The following is a 21,169-nucleotide window of genomic DNA, read 5'->3' on the forward strand; positions in this document are numbered from 1 at the left end:
CAAAAAGAGCAACGCGATACCCCCCTCCACACCAACTATATTAGACTTTATTTTTACTGTGGCATTTTGTACTTCCTGCAGCTGGTTTAGCTCCAGTGCCTTTATCCTGGTCTTTTAGGAGTATTAAATTGCCACCCTACTGAGCTCCCAGGGCAGCCTTTGACCCTTACCCCTAAGGCAGCTTTAACTGCCCAGCCAGCAATAACCTGACATAGTCAACGTTAACAATGGTAGCAACAAAGGAAGATTAGCATAGAAAAACAATTGCATTTAGAAAAGGATGGGGGGATATGCACAGGACTGCCACTCGCTTTAAAACACAGGAATGCCATTTGCTGCCCATTGAGCCTGGCTGTCATCTGAGTCCTGCAGCTTTGAAAAGCAAACCTAGACACACAGATTTACTATAAAGTTAGGAGGGGACAACATGCTTATAGAGAGAGAGTGAAAGCTCCAAATTTTTTCCTTTCCTTTCCTTTCTTTAATGTGATTTGTTGAACAACACTCGCGGGGAGTTTTCTTGCCCCAGCAGAAGGAAATGTTATTACACACGAACCTTTCAGCAGCCAGGCAGAAGGACATGCTTGTGGATTAGATGCCAGGAGTTTGGCTGCCAGAGAAAGACGTTATTGTTGTGACTTTCTCCTCCGCCCCTCGCTCCCACCCACCCCTCTCCGAGAGAATCTCTGAGGAACGGAACCGGAGAAAACACACACGGCTTGGAGGAGGGTCATTTGCATCCGAACCGGACTGCAGTGAGGAGGGAGAGGAAGAGGGGGAGGAAGAGTCCTGGAAGTTAAAACACACACAGGCAGGAGGAAGGTCAGGTGGAAACAGGTAAGCCCTGGGCAGGTGTCCTCTATCTGGGGATGGCCTACCCTAAACAAGAGAAAGGAGGGACTTCTGTCTTAACCAGTAGTCAGGTGGGACTTTTCCCTGTCTTATGGATCAACAAGTATTTTCTGTCTGGGTCTTCAAAGGCTGCTTTTTGTTTCAGTTGGTCATGCAAAAGTTCTGTCAAACAAACAAAGGAAAAGTAAAGTAAAGAGGTGGTTAAAAATGCTGAGACTGTTTCCATGGCAGCAAAACTTGGGGAACCCCCTTTTTTCTCATATGCTGCACACATCCACATACATCTCCGTATGTTTATAGCCTTTGCAAAAGCAAGTTGAGTGTTTCAGAAGTCTCATTATCTGTAAGCTTGATTCACTGAAGGGACACAATCAGAATTTTGTAAGGTATGGGGAGATAGCTTCGAAGGAGGTGAGTTTTATTTTCAGAGAGGAATATTAGGTTGTGGTTTTGTTTTTCTTTCTAAGTGGCGTCCATTAATACTGCTTGCACTGCATGTGCAATTTGTAAACGGTTTTGGATAGAAAGGAGTTAAGAGCCCCTAATTAGTTTAATAAAGCAGATTCAATTCCTCTTCGCACTCTGATAGCTGAGAAAATCGCACGATGTTTATTTTTTCCTTGAGGGAAGGAATACAAATTCTTTGCATTTCTGAGAATTTAGGGCTCTAGTTTAGGGCTGTTTTCTGTTTTGTCACAAAGAGGTGAATTTTGGAAGACAGAATCATTCTCCCACACTCAGAGATTCCTGTGGCACAATGGGTCGGTGCATTTGGCTGTTAACCAGAAGGTTGGTGGTTTGAGCCCACTCAGGAACAACTGTGGGCAGAATTCCTACATTGCAGGGGGTTGGACTAGATGACCCTCAGGGTCCCTTCCAGCTCTAAAATTCTTTAATTCTATGACTTTGTCCCTAGTTCAATTCCCTAAAAGTTTCAATAACTAAAGAGGAGAACACTTTAAAGTGACTGATGTGATTTAAGAGACACTAACTGCAATCCTATAGACATTGATTTAGGTGTAAGTCCCATTGAACTCAATGGGATTTATGCTGAGTAGGCATATATAGGATTGTGTCATAAGGCTTTAGTCCTATATATAAACTTATGAGAGAGTAAGCCCCTTTGGGCAGAGTTGGTCTTCTTCTGAGCAAGCATGCATAGGTTTGCTCTGGTACACACCAGTATTTACATACCACATTTACTTGGAACAATGTCCCATTGATTTCAATAGGTTTTTCTTCCAAGTAGGTTATGTAATCTCTAATAAGGTTACTTGCAGCACCATCCTATATTTGTCTACTCACAAGTAAGTCCCACTAAGTTAAATGGAGCTTTCTCCCAGGTAAATGGATATAGGATTGCAGCATGAGTGTTAAGATTATTCAGTTTCACACACACACACACACACACACACACACACACACACACACACATATACTGCATCAATGTTTTCCTAGGAAGCAACACACACCCCTGGTTCCCAAACACAGATACATGTTGCTGCTGCTGTTGTTTTTTAGATGATTAGTTCTTGTCTTTCAGTCAAATAAATCTATCTGGCAGCCCATTTCAGTTGCTTATGCTTCCATAGATTTTGAGACAGATTCCTAATTATCTGTTGTTGTGGAGATATGGGAGTCAGGAGAGAGAATAGCTACTCCTGGCTTATTGAATATATAAGTTAGAACCATTCTTTGAACAAATAGGTTTGCAGGTCATGGGCTGCATACACCCCACACATTTAAAGCACATACCCCCTACCTGTAAAGAATATTCAGAACTGTAGTTTACCCTTCAGAGCGCTGCAATTCACAACACCCTCAACAAACTACAGTTTCCAGGGATTCTTTGTGTGTATGAGGCAGGGGTGATTAAAATGCATGGTGTGTATGCAGTCCATCTTGCTGAGCCTCAGAGATTTGCTTAGGAACTTCAGCAGCCAGTCCACATTTATGCAGCATTTACCCAATGAAGAAAAGCCCACTAAAGCAGGTTTTGGGGGCATTCTTCACAATGCCCCTTTCTTAGCCAGTAGCACCTCCATTCCTGGTGGGTTTAGGAAGTCATGTGCCTGCTGGGGGAAGGGCTATTTTCATGCAGGATGTGTACTGCGCGTGCACACACACACACATGCACACACACACACACACAGTCTTTGCCTCTTGGAACAGAATCCAACTCATGTGATTTTTACCAGAGATTAGATGTTCAGAAGAGGAGGTTGGGAGCCTTCTCCTCCACTATGAAAGTGGGGGAAGATAGATGAGGCTGATATAGGAGCAGAACTTAAGCAATCAGGAAGGGGGCTTGGAATTGAACAGGCACTTCGCCTCTGGGGGAGAAGGGAGCTTTCAAGGAGCCGGGCTGAATTACCATCAATGGAAGCAATAACAGAAGTGCAGGATTTGGACTGCACTTTTGTTAGCGCTTTGGAAAGTCTTCCCTGTTCCTTGTGACTGGCAAAGAGCAACTGGCAAGAACTGGAGGTTCCAAGGAGATCTGAGGTTGCAAACATCAACGGCAAGCAAAACGACAATACCGGGATGGCAAAAGTATCGCCAGTAGCTGGTGTTACCAACTATACTGGTTAAGGGTGTAAACTGTGATCTGGGATGCCCATGTTCCAGATCTCATCTCAGCTACATCGGGCAGCTTTTATTTAGGGGGCTGGGCAAACAGTTCCAGTGCCTGAAATGAATAAATGGAGGACCATTGTAGAGTTGGAAGGGACCCTGAGGATCATCTTGTCCAACCCCCTGGAATACAGGTGCATGTAGCTGCGTTAAGAGGATCTGCTTTGTATGCAAAGGTCCCAGGTTCAGTTCCCAGCATCTCAGTAGGGCTGGGAGAGATCCCTGGAGAGCCACTGCCAGTCAGTATGAATCAGGTCAACATAATGCCCTCTGGATGTTGTTGAACTCCAACTCCCATCAGCCCCAGCCAGCATGGTCAGTGGTTAGGAATGATGGGAGCTGAAGTCCAATAATGACTACCCTTGGTGAAGATACTGAGCTTGATGGACTAAAGATCAGACTTGGTATGAAGCAGTTTCTGATGTTCCTATCCAAGCTGCTTCAACCAAGAAGTTGAAGACTCTGTGGAGTCTGTATTCAGCAATGAGTTGCTGGGAATATTATCAGGGCCAAAGGGACCTGTGTTTTTTCAGGAGACTCCCTGTGCCAGCCCACATGAGCAGGAAATTCCCATCCCGAGACATGTCCTCTGGGCAGGCCAGTTGCAAAGACTGGGAGGCACAGCCTGTGCTGTTCACTTGATTTTTTTCTCATTTTATGCTGTACAATTGAATGGGGGAAAGACAAAGGAGAGGCATTTCACCATATTTTTGCACTCCGGCTGGGAATTGTATATACACCAAATAAATGCATGATGTTTGCATTTTATTGTGCTGCTTTTGAAATGTGGACTCAGGCAGATGGAAACATAAAATGAGCCCTAAGGGATGTAAAAGAGTGCAGGCATTTAGCAATGGGGTTTTTCTTTTTCTGTGTTGCAATATCACAGGAATTATCCAGCCAGTTGATTCCAGATGCTTTCTGTATGAGGCACACCCCATCTGCATGCAGGCGCAGAAAGCCTTCCCTGTAGACAAAAGGCTGTGGTGGTCGAGGCTCCCTCCTTTAACCAGCCCACAAATAATTTGGAATGGTTAATGGTATGATGGCTCCAGCCCAATGCAAACACTCTCTTGCCTGGCTTTTCAGTCATTCCAGAGTCTGTGGAGAGAGATGGTCTGCAGCATCACCTCTCTGGTCTTCAATGTCTTTTGGAGACAGCAGAAGAAAATACTATTTTACTGAGGGTAAAGTTTCCTGCTTCTGTTTTAAGTACACCTAGCTTGGACTTCATTGCAGCTTCCAAGAGGCAGAGAGAACCAACATCTCATTCTGATAGGGAGAGGGGTAGGAAAGCTACCCACAGTTGTCTCAGTGGAATGGAAATTGATTATACACATTCGACAAGCATATGTGAATCTTCATGCTTTACTTAGGCTTTACAGCATGCTTGGTTTGTGCTTGGGTTTATTTGTTTCATACAGAGTTTGAATGTTTTTGTCACGGACTGGAAAAGAAGGATAATGACTCATATAAACACTGGAAAGAGAAAGAGGTATGAACAGAGAGTCAAGGCCTGAATGTTATGGCAAAAGTTCAGAATCCATGCTGTCTGAGTGAAGAGCTCCAGTTCCTGACCACTGGAAGTCCTAGCCAGACTGCACTCTGACTTCTAAGGACCAAAGTATATATGACAGCAACAGAGCCATGTGCTTCTATTTGGATCTTTTCCAGTTACAGTGGTACCTTGGAAGTCAAATGGAATCCGTTCCGGAAGTCTGTTCAACTTCAAAAATGTTCAGAAACCAAGGCACAGCTTCCGATTGGCTTCAGGAAGCTCCCGCAGCCAATCGGAACCTGCAGAAGCCACGATGGACATTTGGCTTCCAAAGAACGGTTCGCAAACCAGAACACTCACTTCCAGGTGTGCGGCATTCAGGAGCCAAAACATTCGAGTTGCAAGGCGTTTGCCAACCAAGGTACGACTGTATATATAAAGTGGGGTTTGTGGTTGCAATTTAGGGGGTGGGTAGATGCTGAGGCTCAGAGTGGCAGTAGCTCAGTGGTGCACCCCATACTGTGCATTCACAAAGTCCCATGTTCAATCCCTGGTATCTCCAGATAGGACTAGGAAGGACTGAGTGAGAAACTCTGAGAGTAGACAGTACTGAGGAATAATGGTCTGACTCACTAGTCCCCTCTGCATTATACACTTAAAGCAGTATCATACCACTTTAAACAGTCATGGCTTTCTCCAAAGAATTCTGGGAAGTGTAGCTTGTTATGGCTCCTGAGAGGTGTTAGGAAATCCCTATTCCCCTCACAGAGCTACAATTCCCAGAGTCCTCTGGGAAAATGGATTGACTGAAAAACCACTCAGAAATGTAGCCATGCATGTGTGGTGGTGGGGAATAGGGGCCTCCTAATGACTCTTAGCATCATTAACAAACTGCAATCCCCAGGATTCTTTGGGGGAAGCCATGACTGTTTAAAGTGTCCCGTTCAAGGGAAGTCATAGTACTGCTCTATTCTGCCTTGGTCAGACCACACCTGGAGTACTGTGTCCAGTTCTGGGTGCCACAGTTTAAGATGTATATGGACAAGTTGGAACGTTTGCAGAGGAGGATGGCCAAGATGATCAAGGGTCTGGAAACCAAGCCTTATGAGGAATGGTTGAGGGAGTTGGGTATGCTTAGCCTGGAAAAGAAGAGAGTTATAGGAGGTATGATAGCCAACTTCAAATATCTAAAGGGCTATCACATGGAAGATGGAGCAAGCTTGTTTTCTCCTGCTCTGGAGGGCTGGACCCAAACCAATGGCTTCAAGTTACAAGAGAGGAGATTCCGACTAAATATCAGGAAGAACTTTCTGTCACTAAGAGCTGTTTGACAGTGGAACGTACTCCTTTGGGAGGTTATGGACCCTCCTTCCTTGGAGCTTTTAAAGCAGAGTTTGGATGGCCATTTGCCACGGGTGCTTCAGTTGAGCTTCCTGAATTGCAGGAGGTTGGTCAAGATGACCCCTTCCAACTCTACAGTTCTAACTGGTGGCTCTTATCTGTGGCAAGTAATTACTTATAGCTGATGCTCTGGCACCAAAATATTCCGTTTTTTTGATAAGGAGAAGTGAAGCAGTTTTATGTTTTTGTGTTGACCTGCCCCATGTCTTTTACCATAGAGCCTGTTCCACAGCCACTTTTCTGCCAGCTAGGCTCATTTACATTATTGGGCGTCGGCTTTGGATGTCTCTCGCCTTCTTCAGATGTAGCACAGACACAACTGGGTAAGGCCCTTGACTGAGTCAGCGTGCACAGCTCATATTCTAGCAGCTATTGTATGTGCAGATGCATAGCTCTGTTCAGGTGACACATGCTGGCCCACCACTGCTGCTTCACGGCAGTGTATATTTGAATGCGTAGCAAGTGGCAACACAGTGTTGGAGGACAGGAGAGTGTGTGTCACACGGCTCGCCGCCCTCAGGTGTGGCGGAGGACGCTGTCCTGTCGCCAGTGCTGAAGTTGAGATTCAGCTGCCAGTCTGGTTGGCTTCTTTATGCGGGGTGCATGTGTGCCATCCTTTCCTTTGCCTCAGACAGCAAAATGCCTTTGGAGTAGGTAGGCCTCAGGCTGCGTAAGCACTGTACATTTCCAAGCACATTTTCCCTCTCAGGGAATTGTGGGCACTGTATTTTGTTAAGCGTTGCTGGTATTTGTAACTCTGTGAGGGGTAAACTATGCAGAATTCTTTTTTGCAGGGGGGAATGTGCTTGGAATGTGCTTTAAGGATTTAGGTCCATACTTCTGCTTGCCCTGTGCCTAGAAAGCACGGGTTCAAGCCGTTTTCCAGTCCGAGTGGTTTGTCTTTTGCCCTGTGGCTTCCCCGGGGAAAATCCACTCTTCAGCGCTAAATCAGAACAAACCAAAGCAAAGTATGGGTGAACCTTTTATGTATACACAACCTCCATTAAATTGAAGACAATGCAGCAGGAGGCTTTTGCTCACTCCTCACAGGCAAAGGTGTGCACATATTAGAATAAAGGGCCATCATATTCTATTATGACACAAGAATGCCCCCTGGAAAGTCAAAAGCAGCAACCGTACTTGAATTATAAGGAAGTTAGGGCAGAGCCTGGTAGACAACAACAGCCTCCTTGTCTTTTGTGACGGCCCTGTGAAGGAAAGCCCTTGTTTTTAAATATTGATCACTCCATGTTGAATTGTTTTTGGAGTAATCAAACGACAGCTTCCCTGGCACATTGCAAGTGTCCTAAATTCACTTGCCTCAGCAAATCTGCTTGAGTGTCTAGTCTGGCAAGAAAGAAAGGAGTTTCTGCCAATTCACCTTCTCACTATCTGTTCTTTTGATGTTTGAGAATCTGTCAGTTGCTCTAACCACAGTGACATGCAAAACATGGTGGTGTTCTTCTTCCTATGCTACACCTATGAGACAGTGTCTACAGGCCAAACCTTGGAAAACAGCTACACCCATTGGCTGGAGGGGAAAGCCCAGTCTCTGCCTCCTCAGTTGTGGTAAGTTCACTCATCTCCCTTAGCCCTTCTGCACTGTATACACACAAAAGGAGAGTATCTCTGCCTACAAACTGTCAGTCTTTTGGACTTCCAAGGAGCTTTTCCTCACACTAGGCTTGTCATACATCAGGAAAATTTCTGACATGTCCTGGTTTTCGGGTGTAAAAATGGTGTCAGGAGGGAATTTTGCCGAACTGGCAAAATGTCGGGAAAAACTGGGTGCATGGCAACGCGATAGAAAAAGCAGCAGAAACAGCTCCAAAAGCTTGAAATTGCAGGTTTCAGGATTTTTACTTTTTGAAATATGGCAACCCTACCTCACATCTAACATTGTGAGTTCATCTGCCAGATTTCGCCATCCGCCCTTTATAATTTGTGAGCTCAGCTCACAAACGTTATTTCAGGGTTGAGCTAGATAAATGTGTATTATATTGTTGAAAGCCCAGCTACATAACTATAGAAATAAATGACACACTGACAGATTGCATCATCAGAAACTAAAAAGTTATGTGCTAATTCAAAGCAGACTGGCACTTCTTTTACGACTTTATAGGAAGCTCCTGAAATGCAGTGTTCACATTTTGCATGCATGGAAGTTTGTTCGCCTCCAGTGCCTCCAGATCTGAATTCATTTTTAGTTCTCCTTACAAGAAGCTTACATTAGTTCTTGTATCATAAAAAGAACCTTTTGGGATAAAATCCAGAGGAGCAAAAGGAGGGGCGTTAGAGTGAAAAGGCTGTGTTCTTACTAGAGGGAGCTAGACTTATAGAAAAGATCATTTTGTTGAAATAGTTTTCTGAGACATTCACTTTCTTCCTCCTTCCCATAATTCACATGCTGTGTCCCTGCTGAGTCCACCGTTTTGTGTTGGAGGTAATGACTCCAAGCCCCAACCCCATTATGATGATGGGAAAAAGCAGGAACCAAAGAATTCTAGGGTTAAGATGAGACAGATGGCAGCAAATACAGGGGGAGGGGAGGAGGCACAGAATCTCTTTATGGAAAGAGTCTGTAACTTAGATGCCCAGGAATGTTTTGAGACAGCTCAGCCAAAATATGTCAAAGGCGGCCAAGCTTTCCACTAATCCGGTATGCCAACAGCCCTGTGGTGCATGTTCCTTCCCTATGCCCAAGTATCCTCCCCAGCCTCAGACAGATCTTGCAGTGTTGTGTGGATTTAGGGAGGGGGTGTCAGGTGTCAGTATTATTTGATGATGCAACTAGGGTGGCCACTTAAAGGTAAAGGGACCCCTGACAGTTAAGTCCAGTCGCGGACGACTCTGGGGTTGCATGCTCATCTCGCTCTATAGGCCGAGGGAGCCGGCGTACAGTTTCCGGGTCATGTGGCCAGCATGACTAAGCCGCCTCTGGCGAAGAGTGCAGCGCACGGAAACGCCGTTTACCTTTCTGCCAGAGTGGTACCTATTTATCTACTTGCACTTTGACGTGCTTTCAAACTGCTAGGTGGGCAGGAGCTGGGACCAAGCAATGGGAGCTCACCCCGTCGTGGGGATTCTAACCGCCGACCTTCTGATCAGCAAGCCCTAGGCTCTGTGGTTTAGACCACAGCGCCACCCGCGTCCCTAGGGTGGACACTTATGTGCCACCAAAAAAGAAGAAATGCATCTCTGAGAAAGAAGGCAGAAGAGGACACAGATTTGCACAAACTTTCAATTTGCTGATTTATATTTTGTAGATGCAAATTTTGAAATAGATGTCTTTACTCTCCCTTCCTACATCTGTTTATCGTTGAACTGGGACAGCAAAGAGAAGACCCTTCCAAACAGAGGATTGACAGCCCTTCAAATAGAGGACATGTGTAAAGTAGGAGACATGTCCACTCTCCAAATGAAGACACTGCCAGGCCATTATATGTATGTAAGAGAGGATCCTAGGAAAGCATCTGCAATCACTGGAAAAAGCGTATGCAGGCCTGCTTACTGGCAGATCTCGCCATTTCCCAAAATATTTTCAGACCAATCTTTTTGACTTCTGACTCTGTCTACTGTTGGTCCTCAGTGTTTTCTTGTTAGCGTAACACTGTTGACATTTCCTCACCGCAGACCAATTGGGAACTTGACAGCCATACAGCGCTGTTTGTTAATGGGGCAAGAGCTGTCTGATGGAGCCTGGCTGGTTGGCTGGCTGCATACATGATGTCACTGGCAGCTGAACTCCTAGCTGTGTGCTGGACAGTTGATGAAATGAAACATGCTGAGGTTAGTAGACTGTAAAGAATCACAGCACAGGCGCAAAATATTCCATTTTTTAAAAAATCCACAAGCCATATTTGAATGTGGAAAGTCTAATTTTTAGAAGCTTCCAAATGCTTTTAACAATCTAAAACAATTGTCTACTGACTGCTAATGATGCTAACACTAAGTTGGTAAAGCACCTTAAATAGGGTGGAAATTAGGATAACCCACTGCATAAGAGGACAGGGCACCTGAACCTTCGATCCCCCTTTTCTTCCTAATGTCTCAACAACAAAAACTGATTTGTAAAAATGTTATATGGAAAAATACGAGAGAGACATTGCACTACCTTTGTAAATCAAGAAAATCTTTAATAAAAATATCAATAAAAATAATAATTTAAAAAGGCAATTCCTGCAGGGGCTGATGGGAGTTGGAGTCCAACACCATCTGGAGGGCCACAGTTTCCCCATAAATATATATTAGCCCTATCTTACTTTGCATGGGCAGTCAAAGCATTTATAAAGCCGCACACATGGGAAGGGGAGAATTGTACCAATTGCCCAACCTCCTTGTTGTATCTGACCTTCACGTGTTGGAACTCACATCTGCACAGGGGGCTTACACAGACAGTCCAGTACACCATGACTATGTTCGTGTGATTTTTACCCTTGAAAAATAAAGGGTAGGGATCCTGTGTTCAGAGCCTACACTCACTGGATATAGCCAGAAGTCCTTGTGTGGACCAAACCTCTAATATGTGGAAGCTTTGCATGGTTAGGGATTGAGTTTAGAAGACACTTCATGACTATCAGTCCTGTTTACAATATGGGGATATGCTTGCAGAGATTTTTGAATTTTCATTAGTGAAGTATCTTTTAAAATACCCAGGATTATCCCATTATTAAAGCATATTCAAAAGAAACTCATTCCATGGTTGGACATGCTGACTCTGCCCAGCCTCCATGCATTTGAGACAACATCTAGCTAGTTTATGATGGAATATAAACTATTTTAGCCATTTGCCAAGGCTTGGTGGTAGCTGATTCAGAATATACACAGATCTCTGATGCCCTGTGAGCTAATTATTTTTAATATGGAGCCACAGAGGGAATTTGACTTGATACACTGTTATTATTATGTCCTCAATTAATCATAGGTACAGCATTGTTTTCTTACTATGTCAGTATTGGCTACCAGATTTGTCCATATATGGCCTCTGAATGTCTGCAAGTGGTTTAACATCACCTTCTTTGCTTTAATCTAAGACCTGACAACTTTGCTAACATCAGTGAAGTTTTGAACATTATTGTATTAATAGAGCATACTGGAAAAATACATAAAAATATATTTTATGTACCGGTATTTTAAGATTATACTTACCCCCACTTTCCCAATTCTTCAGGCAGCTTACAAATCAGTAAAAGGCAAGAAAAATAAAACCCAATTAAAACTGAACATATACTATTAACCACACTAAAGTGACAATAAGTACTACCGGTAATTCAGCTGCAGCAAAGCCATAAGCAGCCCCAAAAGGAAAGCAGTTTGGCTGTTTGTTTGTACAGTACATTTCAAGACTGGGACATGGGGGTCAGAGAGGTGATCAGTTTCTTCAGTGAACATGCTGAGGGGGGGGGGGAACACTGTTGTGGGAATGGACCACTAATAGACTCCATGTTTTATTGTTTCATTTATTAATTGAAATATTTATATCCTCCGTTTCCAACTCACAATGAAAGCAGCACCATAATTGAAGAACAATCACACTGTGACCTTAAAAAGCAACAAAAAGAGTACAACAGCTGGTAACCAGCAGTATACTTTTCAGCAGTGAGATTTAGAAATGAGCCAAACTATAAGCATGCCAGAATAAAAAATGTGTTGGCCTGAAGCCCACAAAGAAAGGGAACAATGTGATCTTGTGGACTAGGGAGTTGTACAGCCTGGCTGTCACAATTCTCCTGTGTCTTCACCAAGATTTTTATCTATTTATTTATTTTTGCTGGGTATGTTGTTTCCAAAGATAATTCAAGCCGTTGGTATTAAGCTGTGAGTCTGTCATGGCTTCGGAACCAGGTACCTTAAGGACTGCTTTATCAGTACCAAGCTATATGGTAGTTAAGCTCCTGCACCGATTCACTTCTCAAAGTGCCACTGCTGTTGGCAACAAAGGGGGTGAGTGCCCAGAATGTATAATTCCCTCACAGAGGAGTTCATCTGACTGTCTTTAAGACACTGGCAGATGAAAATGGGGTGGGGGAAGCGGTCCACCCCAGGTGCCATCCAGGGGGATGACATTGCAGCCGCCCCCACCCCCCAGGATGCTAAGGGCTCGCCGTGCACCCCTGGGATGCTCGCCACTCGTCGTGCAAGCCCTGGGATGCACCCCGCTTGCCACACACACCCGATACATGCCATGCCCCCTGGGACGCGCACCAGCCACACCCCTGGATGTACGGCGCTCCCTGTGCCAGAGCAGGTAGTTCCGCCACTGTTTAAGATGCCAGGTTAAGACATTTTTTAGTCCCTCAGGGTTTAAAATGAGATGAATTTATCAGCACTGAAGGGAAATGAAGCTATATTTTAGACTCTGTAACTATGTTATGTGTTCTATTTCACTTGGTTCTGGCATTGTGGTGTTTTTGTTTTAATTGTGGAGGGGGGTTTGGTAGTGTGTGTGTGTGTGTGTGTGTGTGTGTGTGAATGAATAGGAGCAGCCCACCCATGAGGCAAGGTGTCATGACCACCTCAGACAGCAGGATCCACAGGAATGCATCACTTGCTGCTACTGTGGTGACGAAAGCAGCAGCTTCTGCTGCAGCATTCTCCTTGGAGGTCGAATCTGCCACCTCCTCACCTTTCTAATAATACCATGTCTCCTCATAATGTCACATCTACAGCAGCCACATGGTGGATAGGAGACACTGCTAGTCTCCTTCTCCCACACCTGTTCAAGACGTAAATCTTTATTCCCCCTGATGTAGATCTTCACTCACCCCTTCTTCCCTGGCATGGAGGCTGGACATTTTGTGGTCTGTCTCAGGTGCCAAAATGTCTCGAGCCAGTCCTGTATATGACTGTAAAATGAGCAGTTAAGGTGCACAACAACTGCTCCTTGTACATACTCCTGAGGTTTCATGGAGACTGTGCACATAATCCATCCATGAAGAAGGAAGTGTGCCCATTTCCCCAACACGCTTTAGAAAATGTGCATATATTGATTTAATTATGTACATTTTCTAGTCATTATGCATAATCCCCAATTAGCCATTGTCTGAGCTGTTTCTGCCCCACAGACTAATCTTATATGGTCCTCAACATATCCTCAGTCCAGTCTACTTTTCAATATTCTCAGCAGTTCTCCAGTCAGCTGAGCAACAAAACAGGGATGGTATTGCAGGAAGAGGAAAGCTTAATATCTTCCCTGCCCCTTCCACCATATTGATAGAAATTGCTCCCCTAGGCTGCTATTAAGCTTAGGGGAAAGTTGAATAGCAGCAAAGGGTTAGTAATCATTGGAATCACAGGGGAGGGAAAAGTTAACTAGTTGAGAAAGGCTTGCCATGCAAAGAAAAAAGAGCTGGGAGAGAAAGAACGTGAAGTACCAGAATTCTCATGGGAAGGAAAGTGGAGGCAACACTGAATTCTCTGAGGAGTCAACAGAAGCTGCTGCCATGTAACAGGCATTGTTAATATTGATTCTGCTAAGCAGGGATGCTTTCGCAAGAGCACTTGAAAAAATAATCTTGCACTAAGTGTGATTGCCCCCTGAAAGAGAAAGCAGCTCATCATTGTGAACTCTTCTGTGGCATCAGCCTGTAACCTTTTTCATGTAATAATTTCTCTAAACTAGGTATGGGGAAGCTGTGGCCCTCCAGATGTTGCTGGCCACCAGTTCCCATCAATCCCAGCCATACATGGCCAATAGTCAGAAATGATGGCAGTAGAAGTTCAATAATAGCTGGAGGACCACCATTTCCCCACCCCTGATGCAGGAGGAGATGGTCCTTCAAGTAACCTAATCCCAGGCTATTTGGTTTATTGATTTAAAGGTTGATTTAAACACTTTGAATTGGGCTCTGAAATGAACTGGTAGCCGGTGCAGATGGAGTCAAATGGAGGATGTGACTATGTTCTGCACTGGTTGCTTGTTTGCTTCAGAGACGAATCCACTGCAGGGACCTATAACAAAGTTCCAGTGGCCTCATTTGTCTTGCAAAAATGCCATAAAAAGGTGGTGATGGCTAACACACCACCAGTTGTCTAAATCCAGCTGTCTGAGAGGAACTTTTTCTTTCTTTTTTTTTTTTAATAAGAATTTATTGGCATTTTCATAACAAAACATAAACCCACACCCACACCTACATATATAAATCAAATACAAACACAAATACAATTCTTCTTGTTTACACACTTAAGAAAATATTCTAGTTCCAAATCTTGACAATTGACTTCCCCCACCCTCTCTCCTTCGGTTTTATATCCATATTCTACTTTAATAACTTCCTTTCTCTAAAAAATTTATTCACTTAATAAAATTCAAACCTTAAACAACAATCTTAATAACAATTCTTTGGATCTTAACAAATTATTCTTATATTAAATCTAAACTATTCTTCTTCCCTTAAACTGCTGCTAATATCAAAAAATTTCAAAATATCCCTTTTCTTATTAAAAGTTAAAATAAAGCTTAATGTCTTAACCCTCCGATTTCAGATTACCATAACAGAGCATTTATATTTTATACTTGATAGAGTTCACCCTATCCCCCCTCTATCCAATGTCCTTCCCCATCTTTCACCGGAACCGCTCCTCAGATTGTCCTCTTTTCTTATACGCCCGCAGAACCAGACACAGAACCAGACACCGTCCCCAACAGTGCTTGCATCGAGCATCAGGATACACTGTTCATCTTCTCTCGGCTTCTCCCATTCAATGCTGCATTCTTCTATTTGTAAATATCTTAATTTCGTGACCGTCGCTCCCGAGCTCACACCTCGGGGGCTGGATATAACATTCCTCGCTTCTTTTTCCGGGGATCGCCATGCCAACTCGCTCAATTTTCCAATCAACTCCCTCAGCTCTTTGCCCAGACTTTCTTCCATAGTATCGAGTATCTGGAAGGTCTCCTCTGTGGGAAATAGATTTTTCTTCAAATCCCCACTCAAAACCTTCAATTTCCGATTAATCAGTTCCAGTTTCAGTATAATAATCCTTTCTTCATCAGTTAGTCCAGAGTCCAAAACAGTTTCAAAAACAAAGCCCAACATGGTGAGGACGGGCATAGGTATCAAATTTCAGTTTCTATTTCAGTGTTATTCATCATGTAGCAGTAATTTTCCACTTCGGTTCAGAGTCTTCGCAGCCATTTTCTCTGAAACCGGGGCGCAAAGACCAAAACTTTCAAATGGAATATTTTCCATCCTCTTCCTCCCCCAAGGGAGATCTGTAAAGTCTCACTCCTAAAAAAGTCTTAACAATATATCCATCCAATAGCAACAGTATCACAGTCTGTTATTTCTCTTGCCTCCGAAGGGAGACAGGCAGACTTCCTTTATCTACAGCTTCCAGGGTCGTTAAGTCGTTAAGTCTTTAAACTCAGCAGTTAATCCAATCAAGTACTTACAACCTCCTGCTTCTTTCCCTTTCATCTCTCAGGGAGAACGTCGTCGCTCACCACGGCCAGTTCTCGCCGCTTTTCCGCCCGGTTGGGGCATTTCCCCTAATGGCCCGGCTCCGCGTTCCCTTCACCCCCACTCCCCCTTTACAGGGGGAGCGAGGGAAGGGTGCGTAGCCTAGCGGGCCCGCCGGGGAGCCCGAGGCATGGGATGCTCTTCCCGGCCTCACCGGAGCCCCGCGTAGCAGTGGCGGGGCTCCACCCCCCGGGCTGGACTGAGTGGCCTCACAGCCGAGGCAACCCAGCGACCGCCCGCGATGGCGACCTCGCCGGAAGTCCCTGAGAGGAACTTTTTCTTTGGGGGGGGGGGAGAAGCAACTGTCAAGGGAATATTTCTAACCTCTCCTTTCCCTTTTATTCCTTATCCTACTCTTTGAAAAGGAGAAAGCGTTGTCCAGGCATGGCTATTCGTAGCTTTATCTGTAGTTTGTCCCACAGTACAGTGGTACCTCGGGTTACATACACTTCAGGTTACAGACTCCACTAACCCAGAAATAACGCTTCAGGTTAAGAACTTTGCTTCAGGCTAAGAACAGAAATCATGCTCTGGCGGCGCAGCGGCAGTAGGAGGTCCCATTAGCTAAAGTGGTCTTCAGGTTAAGAACAGTTTCAGGTTAAGAACGGACCTCCGGAACAAATTATGTACTTAACCAGAGGTACCACTGTATGCTAAACACATGATGGGTGCATGTACACACACACAAACTCTGGGAACCCTTTGTGTATTGAACTGAATATTTCTAGCACTATCGCCAACTCATGGAACATTTCTGCACCATCACATTACATTTGCAACAACAGCTGTAGGAAATAAACTAACACACTTGGAACAGTGATATGTGAGAGGCTTCCAGGCCTACAGTGCCAGGTTGCTCTGTAAATCATTTTGACCCATGTCACTCGAGCATGTAAGAAAACACAAGGCGAGGCTGTGTACTACTTTTTTTAAACCAATGTAATCAAGACTACAAGCTCTGTCAGCCTAATGGCTTGTCTAAGAGAGAAGCAAGATGCTTTGTACACATTTTCACACACCATCCTGTAATCTTATGGAAGTGTCTCTCTGCTGAATCGACTTTAGGTTAGCTTTGACTGCTAATCTTCCTCCTTGCAGAAGCCTATCTGCTTAGCAAGTCTGTTCAAAGGCGGGTCAACGGCTGTCAAAATTTCAAAAATCCATTGTCACAGTACCATGTCTGGGTATTATCATAAATGTGGCTTGTGATTACAGGTCTATAACCCACTTTAGCTAAGTAGTTACATTGTTAATTTCCAGGGCTTACTTCTGCTTAAAAACCTCCAATGAAGGAGAGCTCACCATCTTCAAATGGAGTCCATTCCACTGTTGAACAGGTCTTACTGCCCAAAGTTCTTCCTGATGATGAGTCGTGATCTCCTTTTGCAACTTGAATCTATTGGGTCCTAGCCTTCAAAGGAAAAAACAAGCTTGCTCCATCTTCCATGTAACAGCCCTTTAGATATTTGAAGCTGGCTATCATATCTCCTCTCAGTCTCCTTTTTCCCGGGCTAAATATACCCAACTCCTTCAACCATTCCTCATAAGGCTTGGTTTCCAGATCCTTGATCATCTTGGTTGCCATACTCAGCACATGTTCCAGCTTGATCATATCCTTTTTAAATTTGGGGGCCCAGAACTGGACCCAGCACTCTAGATGTGGTCTGACCAAAGCAGAATAGAGTGGGACTATGATTTCATTTTTAAGCCACATAGCTCTCAAATAAGCATGGCCTATGTTTTTCAGGGCTTTTATCTTTGTGCTTTTCTTTCTTTCTTTCTTTCTTTCTTTCTCTCTTTCTCTCTCTCTCTCTCTCTCTCTCTCTCTCTCTCTCTCTCTCTCTTGTCATCCACACTTCTGTTTGCCCCAATGCTTTCCCTTTGGAAAAGCTGCAGTTTAGCACTGAATTGGAACAAATGGCAGTAAGGTTTCTGCTGATTGCTACTTGTTCCAATTTAACACTAAAGAACAGATTTTCCTTGGGGAAATGGCACAGCAAAGGCAAAATTGCTCAGACCTGTACCTAGAAAGCATGGAATAAGCAGAAAACCACTTGGACTCGTGTTTTCTAAGCACGGGACAAGTGAAAGCATCAATGAGCCCTTTCTTTCGCTACTAGTGTGATAATCTCTGGACTTAACATCTGACTTGTTGCCACTTCTGTGGCCTTTCATACCTGGAAGGTTACTCTTTTGGTACCAAGTGTCATCCAGGGGGCCATATATGAGCTGTAATTCCACATACATGGGAAAAGAGGCTAATAATATCCAAGTTCACTAGCAGCATCTTAAGCAATAAGGAACTTGGCTATACAGCATGAGGCTAGAGAACTGAAAAGAGTCAGCCTGTAAGCATTTCTTTAGAACACCCAATAAAACGCTACTGTCGGGGCTCGGCAAAAACGGACTCTTGCAAGCACTATTATAAGATAGAGTTAAGCCACACAAGCTTCATGTATCCGATTCTTCAGAAATCCCCTCCAGCTCAGAACATTTCTCTTATCTTGCTTCACTTACAAAGGCCATGTTCCCAGATGTGGGGAAATTGAACATATTGGTAGGCTGCACAGCACAGCAAGCGGAGCAAGCAATATGTGCATTGCTCTGCCTCAGTGAAATTAATAGGACAGAATAAGTCTGCCTGCCCGTGTGGCACAGAGATGCACAATTCTGTTTATCTCTGTGGTTGCTCTTCGTGTGCAGGTGTTAGTACAAATTGGAGGGGGATTGTGGCATATGGGTCAGAGCAGGACAATTTGGGCCCACTGCCATGACTGGAATAGGCTCTGAATAGGCCCTTTTAATGGGTTGAAAGGTGTATATTTTAAAAACTAGAAATCTCTCTCGGTGTGTGTTCAGTTGGGTTTGGGCAGTGCCACATTTAGGTGCTGAGCTGAGGGGGCACAAAATTATGATGATGATATCACATATATTTGTACAGGTGCATAATGAGGAGGTCCATAAAAAGCAGCTGTACCAAAAATAATTATTGTGAAAATAAGGAATATTGGGGGGCACCCAATTTTTTTTCTTGCTCAGGGTACCATATTACCAGAGTCTGGCCCTGGTTTGGGATTTGTCAGTTGATCCAAAAGAGCTGCATTTGGGGGGGGGGAGCTACCTGTACATTTTAATGGAGATATTTCAGTTCCTAGAGTTACACCAGCTTGACTCAGTATTTCCAGTGTGACAAATTGCAGAATACATTCTAATAGACCACAATTAGGAGCTGCTCTGTTAGGTTAAATGAGCAGAAGGGGCTGCAAAATGCAACATGGTCCCTTGACTTTAAATCTTGTGATTGGATTTGTTTTCAAAAGTCAACAACTGGAGGGCCACGGGTCCCCTGGACCAAGTTTCAATACGATTCTGCAAAGGGACTCTGGACAAGTTTGTGACAGAGTATGGGCCTGAAAACATTCATTTTCTTCCCAAGGGAGAAGCTTGCTCCTGTTTTGCTGGTTGCTGTAGTTGAGAGTCTGACAGCACCCTTAAGACTATTTGGTACTGATTCATTGTCTTGTGAGTCAGCTTCCATATTAAGCATAGATCACTAAGGCGATATTTCCATTGAATGTGTTCCAAAGCTGCAATAAACCATTTTGGCAGAACTTCTAATGGCTCCAGTGCCCCTTGGCACCATTTGAGGCTCCTAAGTTAATTAGGCTCTGCTTGTGCATTTTTACAACTGAGAGAAAAAGTGTGGTGCAGATTTCATTGCAGGCGCTTGGTGGCAGTGCTGTTAAAATATCCATTTGTGCTGAAGTGAAACACTGTGGTTCAAAGCTGTCAGGATTTTTCCACACTCAGTAGGAGGATGCTAGGAAACCAAGAAAGTAACCTCGCCCACCTCATCACACCCCAGCTAAGCAACTTTCCCTTTCCTCTCCATATGTTCTGACAATTTGCATTCGCATTTGCCAGATAAGATTTCTTTATTGTCATTGTACAAGTATAAGTACAACATTGTACAAGTGCAACGAAACTGAATGCCATCCCATAAAAACAAGACAAAAACAAGAAACACATTTTCAGCCACACATCCACATACATCCACACCCATCACAACTCTCCAAGGTAATATTATCTGGTTACAGCATTTAAGATGGTTATAGCTCTGTGATAGAAACTATTTTTTAATCTATTTGTTCTTGCTTTAATTGTTCTATACGTCTTGCCCGAAGGCAGTGGTGCAAAAAGACTCGTATCCCAGATAATGGATCCTGATACATTGTGTTGGAATATTTGCAAGCTTGGAACCTCAGCGTTGCTCCTGCCTTGCTAAGGATTTAATAAGTTGACGGTTGCAAAATCACTTGGACCCAGCCATTTCCCTTGCATGGCTTTAATGATGACAACCACTGTGCCTGTTTGGATCTAACTGCCTTGTGCTTTTGGGTTTTAAAGACCAGATGTCCAAAGCACTTCTCCCTTCTCTGTGTGTGTCACATTCTTTTAAAAATCTGGCCATAATTGGAGCTGTGTTTGGTATGCTGAAAAATCTGCCACTTACTTTGATGCCTAATGAGAACCAAGTCCTTAGGAAGCCTGATGGATGGAGTGATGGAAAGCAGGGGGAAACTAAATTCCATAATTTGAGTATTATTTTCTTTTTATTGATGACATCCTAAGTTCTCTGGGTGGCACAGCTAAATATGGCTAGGATACAATATGAAAAATAAAATAAATAACAATTACCATTTGAGACACAGCACAGCAGAGATTAAGCAACACAATTAAGCATGAATAAGTCCTCAAAAATTTAAAGGATACACTAATAAAAGTAGGATGGTGGCGGGTGTGCAATTGAATTCCAATCTTCAGTGCTACCACACAAAATAATTTGGACCCAGAATGAGATAGATCCCCAAATACTTATTAGGATATATCACAAGCAGAGAACAGGAGAGAGTAAATGAAGTCATCATGAGAATAATGAAAAGAATCATTGTGTATGTTGGCACTCTTTTTTTCTCTAGTTCAGCTTTCCCATGCAAACAATTAGCTTTGTGCAAGATGCATGCTTGGGTGGATCAAAAGCTGTTGTGTTATTTTGCACAGGATTCAGACAGGGCAGGATGGGAGGTTAAAATGCCTCCCATCAAATGCTGCAAGCAGTTTAAAAAAAAAAATTAGGGAGCCACAGTCCAAATACATAGGTACAGGTGCATGAGTCTCCTTTCCCTTCCTCACATGAAAAATGAAGAGATGGAAGACATTAGCTTTTCAGTAAGAATACAGCAGTTCTCAGCACCATTCTCAGCTGCTATTACACCTACAGGTTCTTTACAGCTTTCAAGGACATTGTTGTACAGGCTACAAT

At 43.8% G+C, this 21,169-nt stretch overlaps 1 protein-coding gene across 1 annotated transcript in view; it reads left to right on the plus strand.

Annotated features, from left to right (window-relative positions):
- The first annotated feature begins 482 nt into the window (after window positions 1–482).
- Window positions 483–21,169, plus strand: part of PRELP (proline and arginine rich end leucine rich repeat protein) — a 31,465-nt gene continuing 10,778 nt past the window's right edge. The window contains exon 1 of the mRNA XM_033152723.1: window positions 483–837. The gene's annotated coding sequence lies outside the window, so the exon portion shown is untranslated. The remainder of the gene's footprint in view (window positions 838–21,169) is intronic.

This window comes from Lacerta agilis, chromosome 6 (assembly GCF_009819535.1).
Source record: "Lacerta agilis isolate rLacAgi1 chromosome 6, rLacAgi1.pri, whole genome shotgun sequence".
In the NCBI taxonomy this organism is placed as follows: Eukaryota; Metazoa; Chordata; class Lepidosauria; order Squamata; family Lacertidae; genus Lacerta; species Lacerta agilis.